Genomic DNA, 8,374 nt, shown 5'->3' on the forward strand with positions numbered 1-8,374 from the left:
CAGAGTTCCAGAAGTCAAAATGAGAATTTATTGCAAGAAGACAACAAAGCCGAGATGCATGCAGAACATCTGAATCTGTCTGTCCAGACTACCATCTTTGTACAATTTCGTTATCAGTCACTGTCCAATGAGCGTACAGACCATTCTTTGATACTTCATTCCCAGTACTTTTCCACAATTGTTTATTACTTTTCATAATGCTTGCTTTCATTGTAGAAAGCCACCTGCTAGTCTATTTTTCAAAAGATAACTTCTCTTATCTACCACTTTCTGGGTGCCCAAAGTTGCAGCGGCACATACATTTTAGGATTTTAATGAGCTGTCAGAGTTTTAATGAGTCTTACACACCTTATCTATTTCCACACTATCTCTTCCTGTGGCATCTCCCTTCTCCTGTACTTCCTTCTGTATTCTCTGAGCAGTCATGTAGGCCATGAGGCCTAGTCAGTTAGTTTGGCCTTGAGGCCTTCAAATGCACTCAGCTCACATATGAGGCAAACTAACTTTCACAAACATGCAAAGTAACTTCTTCAGTTGTTTTCTATAGGGTAAATAAAATATTTCATCACACACTGGCTAGATTCATTCAAATGCAACTGCGATCATCTTGCTCCTCAATTAACCACTGTAAAATGAAACCTGAGGACTACAGTATTAATAGTAGGCCTGCGGTAATATTGTTGAAGTGTTTGAGTTGTTGCCACAACAATTGTTTTTACACTGTAGTGAATTTAAGACAATAAACAGATAAGATTTTAAAATGCTTTCTTCTCAAATAACATTTTATGTCCTCGTCTTTATTTATCTGGTCACATTTGTCACTTAACAATTTACAAAAATATTTGTTAATCAGGAATAGCAAAACTCTCCAGTGACCAAATCTTCACAGTACAAAGCACCTCAATGTATTTCTTTGAATAATCTTCAGTTTCAACCCAAACTATTTACAGGGGGGGGGGCATGACACAAAGAAAAAAACAAACTAACAGAATAATAATAATAATAATAAAACATTCAGTCTATATCTCAGAAAGGTATTAGGTTCAATAGGAGTTATATACATACCTGTCAACATTTGGGTACCAAAATATTAATATCAAACAATTCCATTCATTTAGTAACATAAATATATCTTAGTGTAGGCTATATCTTTAGAATTTTACAATTCGTTATCTTCTTGTCGATCCACCAGTTCACATTTACAACTGTGTGTTTTCTGTGTAAAAATAAGGGTCGTTTTTGACTTTGGTCTAAACAAAGAGCAGAAGGGCTTATTGAAAAATGCAAACTCATTCTCTGCCAGCAGGTGGCGCTTTTCGCCAGCAATATTGCCATTTCCCCGGTAACTGCAGTAAATAAAGCAGCTGCAGCACCTGACTTTGAAACTTGCAGCGCTCATATTTAATCAATTAAATAGTCTTTTGAAGTGTAAGCTATATCTCAATTTACATGTATATTTAGTTTTTTTTCACTGGAGCACTACCTGAGTCTTCTCCCATTTCTACCAGTGATCATTGTTTCCTTCCCGCGGTACTACCTGCGCAGTGTGCGCACATATCAATAGCATCACTGGGCTGTAGGTTGCCAAGTTGAGAGGACAAATGGGTTGAAATTTGTATGCGTCGATCATGTGAGAAAGATGCGTTTCATACAAGATCTGGCAACTGGACAACCTTGGAATTTGTTGACGTGATTATTCATATAATGAGGTTTGGCCCATACAAATTACGGGAGTTTAGCTACCGGAAGCGAATGTAGCAAACATATAAAATACGCCCAGTGGGATTTTTTTTTATAGGAAGATTAAAAATAGGGTAGAAATACGGGAAAATATTTAAACGGGATGATAGCGGGATAGAATGGAAATCGGGAGGATTGACAGGTATGGTTATACTCAATCCATTTAGACCAGAAATCAACAAACAAATCCTTCTGAAAATTCATATAAAATCTAATTCTCTCCATATTGAAAATACTTTTAAAAACATCAATCCAGTCCTTTATTTGTGGTGGATTAAGTTTATACCAGTATCTAGTTATGGCTTTTTTGCTTGATGCAAGAAATATTCTAAACATGTATTTGTTCCTCCTTTCCCAGGAAACCATCGGCACAATGCCCAAATATAGTACCTCAAAACTGCAATCAATTGAAGTGCCTAGAATTGTTTCTAGTATACTGTGTATATCTTTACAAAAACATCTGATGTTAGGGCAATCCCAACCTACAATTTCCTAAATTTCAAGGTCACTGCTTAGTCCTATTTGAAGTTATCCTATCAGGAGTAAAAGGGCAGTTATAAATTAATTGTATTCTGAAGCACAGTATAAAAAACCTTAAATGACATATTTGAAAAATAACTTAGAGAACACTTACAGATACCTCCAAGTTACTGGTGTTAATCTGGCACCTGTTGCTAACTTCCATAATTATATGACAAACCCTATTTAACTGGCAGCATTCCTCTAATTTTCACTAAGATTGCAAAATGGCAGGCCGCTCTATGGTGACTGAAACCCTGCAACAGGAGGCGTCCAGATGAAGGCCAAATGGATGACCCTTTCAGCCACTGCAAGAGAAGCTGGTCATTCCAAATATGTGATTTCTAGAATGTTGCAGCTTTACAATGACACAAATTAATTCAAGTCCCCCAAAAAGGCTGGTCGTCCATGTAAGACATGCACGAGAAGACAGGACAATGCAGAGACTCTCAATGGGGAATCGGTTCAACACTGCAGCTGGAATTGCTTGCCAGTTCAGCGATGAACAGGGTAAGGATCTGCCTCGCATATTTAAGACAGAGGAGAACTGGTCCAAAGTTCACTTTAGTGATTAGAGCAAGTTTAATTTATTTGAGTCAGATGGGAAACACTATGTTCTAGGCATCAAAATTTTGATGTAATCTTATTATTTGCAACAATGGTTACTGTTCTCTAATTTTGATCACTGTGTTTTCCACAAAATAAAGGTTTTTGCTTAAACATATTCATTTTAACAGTGGTATACCCACAGCTAATATTCCTTCAAATTCTGAGCAATGAAGATTAACAATAAAGATTAACAAAAGATTAATTTTTAAAAAATCAAGTATTTATAGATTGTTATCTTTTGATCTCCACTTTATATATATATATGTGTGACATTAACTTTTTTGCTTACCAGCCACTATGGCTAGTGGTTTCCTTACGTTACTAGCCGCTCAACATTTCCACAATTTTGTTGTTGGGAAATTTTATAAGATTAAAGTTGATGGTGTGCTAAAATTTACTTGAGCTATAGATTTACAACCCTTGAATGACCACTGTACACACTCAAATCAAGACCACATGAAATGTATAAGTTATAACACAATAGGTTATTATCAAATATCAAATATTTATCAAATATTTAGCTCTGATAAAGATGCGTTTACAGTTTAAAGCTTACATGCTTGTCTATTAAGACATAAAAAGTAGCTTCATATTGCATCTAAAATAAATGTGATGCAGGAGTGTACAGGATTAACTGAAAAGTTAAAAAAAAACTAGAAAGAGAAACACTTTGAATATTTATTAACAACAGCAGTAAATACTGTAAATGCGGTAATCACTTACGTCGGTACTCGTGCTGGGGCTGGTGTTGTTTGGAAGCCTATTTTGGAAAATTTTTGCTGGGATGGGCATTTAAAAAAAATCTGAAATTCGCTTTTGCGCCATTATCTCCTTGTATTACAGTTAATCTTGTTCGCATTCTGTATAGTTCATGTCTGATACCACGCGCCAGCGTCACGTGTTCATGAGGATTAGGCTAATCATCCCATATAGAAAACATCGCAAGTAAAATTAATCATGTTTATAAAGATAAACATGGGTTTATTATAGCCCACTTACAATTTACATGTCAGAGATCATTACAAATAAATTATTAAATGCTAAAACTGAATAAATTTAAATGAACAAACTTGGCGTTGCATTTGCAACCATGTGAAAACAGGGGGTGCTGCAGCCCCCTCAGCACCGCTACTTCCCGCGTCCCTGGGTAACACGTTACAATAATTAACTAACACGTTAATACACTTTAATACATTAACTAACATGAACTAATCGAACCTTATTTTTATTAAAGCATATATATGTTCACAAAAAACACTGTTAAATTAAACAGAAAAGCAAGCAGGTGTGCTTGATTTGGCGTGGCAGCCAATACAAATAATAACCGTTTTCTTACCTAAATCCTGCCTTTGGACCAGGCTCGGCTGCAGAATCACATCTGTGCTTCTGAAATGCTGCTATCTCTGTGTCGTACGCTACGTGGCCGCTTGTCAAGCATGAAAAACACAAGTTTTATTTAAATTCTGAATATATTATCGTATACAGCATGCAAAGAGTGCTCCCTTTAAATTTATTAAAAACTGTCACTCATTCATCACGATCTAACAAAGTTCAAAAAACAAAACAAAAAAACAATGAACGTGACTACACGATGAAACTTTTTTTTATGTCTTAGAAGTTACTGGCATGATAGAACTCAGCACTGGACAAAAAACGGTGACTGGAGCGGTGAGTGCGTGGATTCCAACCTAAACACATCTGATTGGCCATTGCACTTTAGAAATCAAAAAACATGTCTGTGATTGGCTACATTGCTCACCGCTGCGAAAATGCATTGTAAAATCATTTGATGCGTTGCAAAGCGGAAGGGCAGATACACTGGATTGTTTGCCAAATCTATTTCGATATGCTATTATTACGAAGAAAACACATCCTAGACCAGGAGTTATAGGCAGCTTTTCCATCTAAAAGCAATCAGAAGCAACAGCAGGCAGTTGTATGAGTAAGACTATAAAACATGCTAAACTCAAGTCCGACTGTCCCCCTCGGTCCGAGGGGGGCACAGGGATGTGGGGGGGGGTGCAAGCTTTTTTTAAAGCATTTTTAGAAGGCATATTAACTATCAGCTGGTTCACATTTACAACTGTTTGCTGAGTAAAAAATATGGGTCGATTTTCGTGTTGGTCTGACTCTAAACAAAAACAGCAGAAAAGCTTGTTAAAAAGTGGCGCTTAAAGCAGCGCTTCGCACATAAACGCATTATACGGAGGCAGAATGAAATGAAAATGCCATCAAAACTTTTCTGAAGACAATCGTTTCCTTTCAGAGATACATTTATATAAAAACACCCGCTCTGCGTTTTGACTTTGAAACGCTCATATTTATTTAGTGAAATCATAGCCTAATCATCACATTAGGCCATATTGCCATTCTTGTCTGTAGGCGCACCATCTGATTCAGAAGATTTCAGTGAAAATCCATTTCAACAATGCAATCTTTATTTCTTTCATCATTTTACTATTTGACTCAATACAACAGGCTCAACTATTGTAACTAGGCCTACCCTATGTTATGAAGTTCCATAATGATGGTGATGATAATGATGATGCATTAAAAGGAAAATGTTTGTTTTAAATCAGTTGGTCTCAGTATCAGTTCCATAATGATTCACATAATGATACTCCCTTGTTTATTTTTTCCAGATAGGCTACACTCAACAGCAGAGGCTAAATGAATATAGGCTAATAGCTAATTTCAGGGAATTGCTCTTCATATGTGAACAGTGGCGAAGACGGAATATTCCGCCATTAATGATGACGGTGTGGGTATTATTAATATAGCGCACAGTCATTATTAGTTATGAGTGGAACACAGCCACACGCGCTGAATCGACAGAACTGAATTCATAGAGCGCGAGCACCAAGGTGTAAATGCTCGTGTGGTCTGTGAGCGTGGGAAGTGAACTGCATGCGGTGAGGCGCTGGTAGTTATGATTCGTTTATGATGTGAGTTGGTGCAAAACCTCGAATGGGTGTTTCGCTTTCCGACTGTCTGAAAAAAAAAGTATTCTTATTAATTTTATGAAAGAAAAATTTTTCAATCGTTCATTCATAGAAAGAATTGGGACTTGCCGGCCACGTATTTCGAGTTGTGAGTGAAAAGTGAAAATGCCACTGGGGCGAACTTAATCTACCACCCTGCGGTCTCCTGATAATGATGACAGATTTGACCAATATTTAATCAGTGTAATGAAAATACCTTCATTTATAGTGTATAGTCATTTATAGTTAGCTACATAATTTTGTCATGCAGGCGAGATCGCTTTGTCCATATCTTCCCTCATTTGTTTAGTTTTGAAAAAAAAATTTCTTAAACGTGAAACTCGTGAACTTTCTCCCATTTTACGGTTTTTGTGTGTTCAAGGTTGACCCATAAGAAAACCCAAGATGGCAATAATATTAATATCCAAAGAACTAATTCATTCTAAATAGCCTATACACTAATTATCGTTTTCTTGATAAGATACTTAAGATTATTTAAGGACAACATTAGTGTCGTGTATACTTGTCTAACAGAAAAGACCATGTTAGATGCATTAGAAAAAAAATGCATCATATAACAAACGATCAAAACATTACATTTATTTTAAAGAAATATAGCATAATCACACTTTTCCATCAAAGCATTTCACAAAACGAAGTTCGACACTGTTCAGAATATGAAACATTAGAAATATTGTTCAAAATAAAACGTCATGGACACTTTCTGTGAGTTTGTTTGATATTTGATAGTATTTTGTGGGCAGCGGAATGAGATAGATAGATAGATAGATAGATAGATGATAGATACCCACCCACTGGGCAAAAGACTTCGTCTTTTTGAAGTCTTTGCACACGTTGAAAAGACGTCCACTGAGGAGCCAGAATGAAAGTTTTTATGACGTCTTTTTTTGAGTGTTCTGCGCGTCCGATATATTATTAGCTTTTCTTTGGCTGCTGTAACTGTGTTTTTGTGAAACACGGTAGTCGCTGTAAAAGAGGCCAAAATATCAGTATCAGGCGAGATCAGGTGTTATTAGCTTCTTGATGATGATGATAAAATCATCACAAGATGAGCATCTGATGTTGTGATTTTAGTTTTGTTTTCGGCATTTACAGCCACCAAACCTTGTGAAGTTGCAGTACTCTCACCAAGAGTATTGAAATGATCACTTATTCTGAAGATGAACAAAATGCATGTGCATGGGATATTTTGAGTAAACACATCAAGCAGTCACACGCAGACATCAAGATTTTGCACATGAATCACAGCAGCGGTGACAATCAAAACAAACAAAAAAGCTTCATGCTGCAATGCATGATGTGTGGCTTCATAGTACAAAATTCCCAAGCTTTTTTTGTGTTGATTGTCACCGTTGTTGTGATTTCTGTGTGTGACTATATGGCATTTACTTAAAATATCTCATGCATTTTGTCCATCTTCAGAATAAGCGATCATTTTGCTCTTGGTGCCAGTACTGCAACTTCACAAGGTGTGTATAAATACCAAATATAAAACAACATTGAAATCCACAACATCAGATGCTCATTTTGTGATGATTTTATCATCATCAACAAGGAGCTAATAACACCTGATCTCGCTTTATTTTGGCCTCTTTTGCAGCAACTACTGTGTTTGACAAAAACACAGTTACAGCAGCCAAAGAAAAGCTAACACACGAAGTATGAGGACCAAGATCCCAACTAAAGCAAACACTGTCCATGACAATGGTGACTTCAAATGAAACAAATACCAACATCTAAACCTCTGTTAATTCTCAATAAGAGCTTCTCTAGATGTCTGACAGAAATAAAGTCTATCTAATGAGTGAAGCTGGTGATGCTGTTTGTGGAGATGTTTGAGATCTTGAGATATTTAATGTCTTTTATTTGCCGTTGATTTTACCAAATGCTCAATCATCAGTTATTTGATCATTTAATTATCTCATAAACTTCAACACGGTTTCAGTGAAAATTCTTTTATTTCCATGATTTTTGGACAAATACATTGTCTGTGAGTTGCTTTGCAATTACAAATGGAAATTACATTGAAATAACATGAGTTTAAATCTAATGCATCACTGAGAGTGTTTATTTGATGTAGAACAATAATCTGGTGGAGTTTGCAGAAAACAATTTGATTTGACCTTTTTATGAATTTTTTATGCAATTATTAAAAAATGAAACAGTAAAGCAACATAAAATGTACCACAGTGGTACTTGGGGAGATGTAGAACAAGAATTTGCAGAATTTTTTTTTAATTTTTTTCAATTAATTTTTAAAATTCAATTCCAACATCAAGCGTCTCAGGCCAAAACATGCATAAAACATTTTACAAACCCATTGCAAATGTTTTATTGAAAGTTTAATACATTACATACAATTAAACAATAAAATACCATTAAATAAGAAGTGCCTGTATGATGTGTTTTTAATTAGCCTATTATTATCATCGATTAATTGACTGTGGTTTCAGTTTGATACGCGCTCAGACCCACTCTTAAAAAAAAAAAAAAAAAATTTGCAA

Source organism: Sinocyclocheilus rhinocerous, unplaced genomic scaffold (genome assembly GCF_001515625.1).
Source record: "Sinocyclocheilus rhinocerous isolate Xijiao unplaced genomic scaffold, SAMN03320098_v1.1 scaffold832, whole genome shotgun sequence".
NCBI lineage: Eukaryota > Metazoa > Chordata > Actinopteri > Cypriniformes > Cyprinidae > Sinocyclocheilus > Sinocyclocheilus rhinocerous.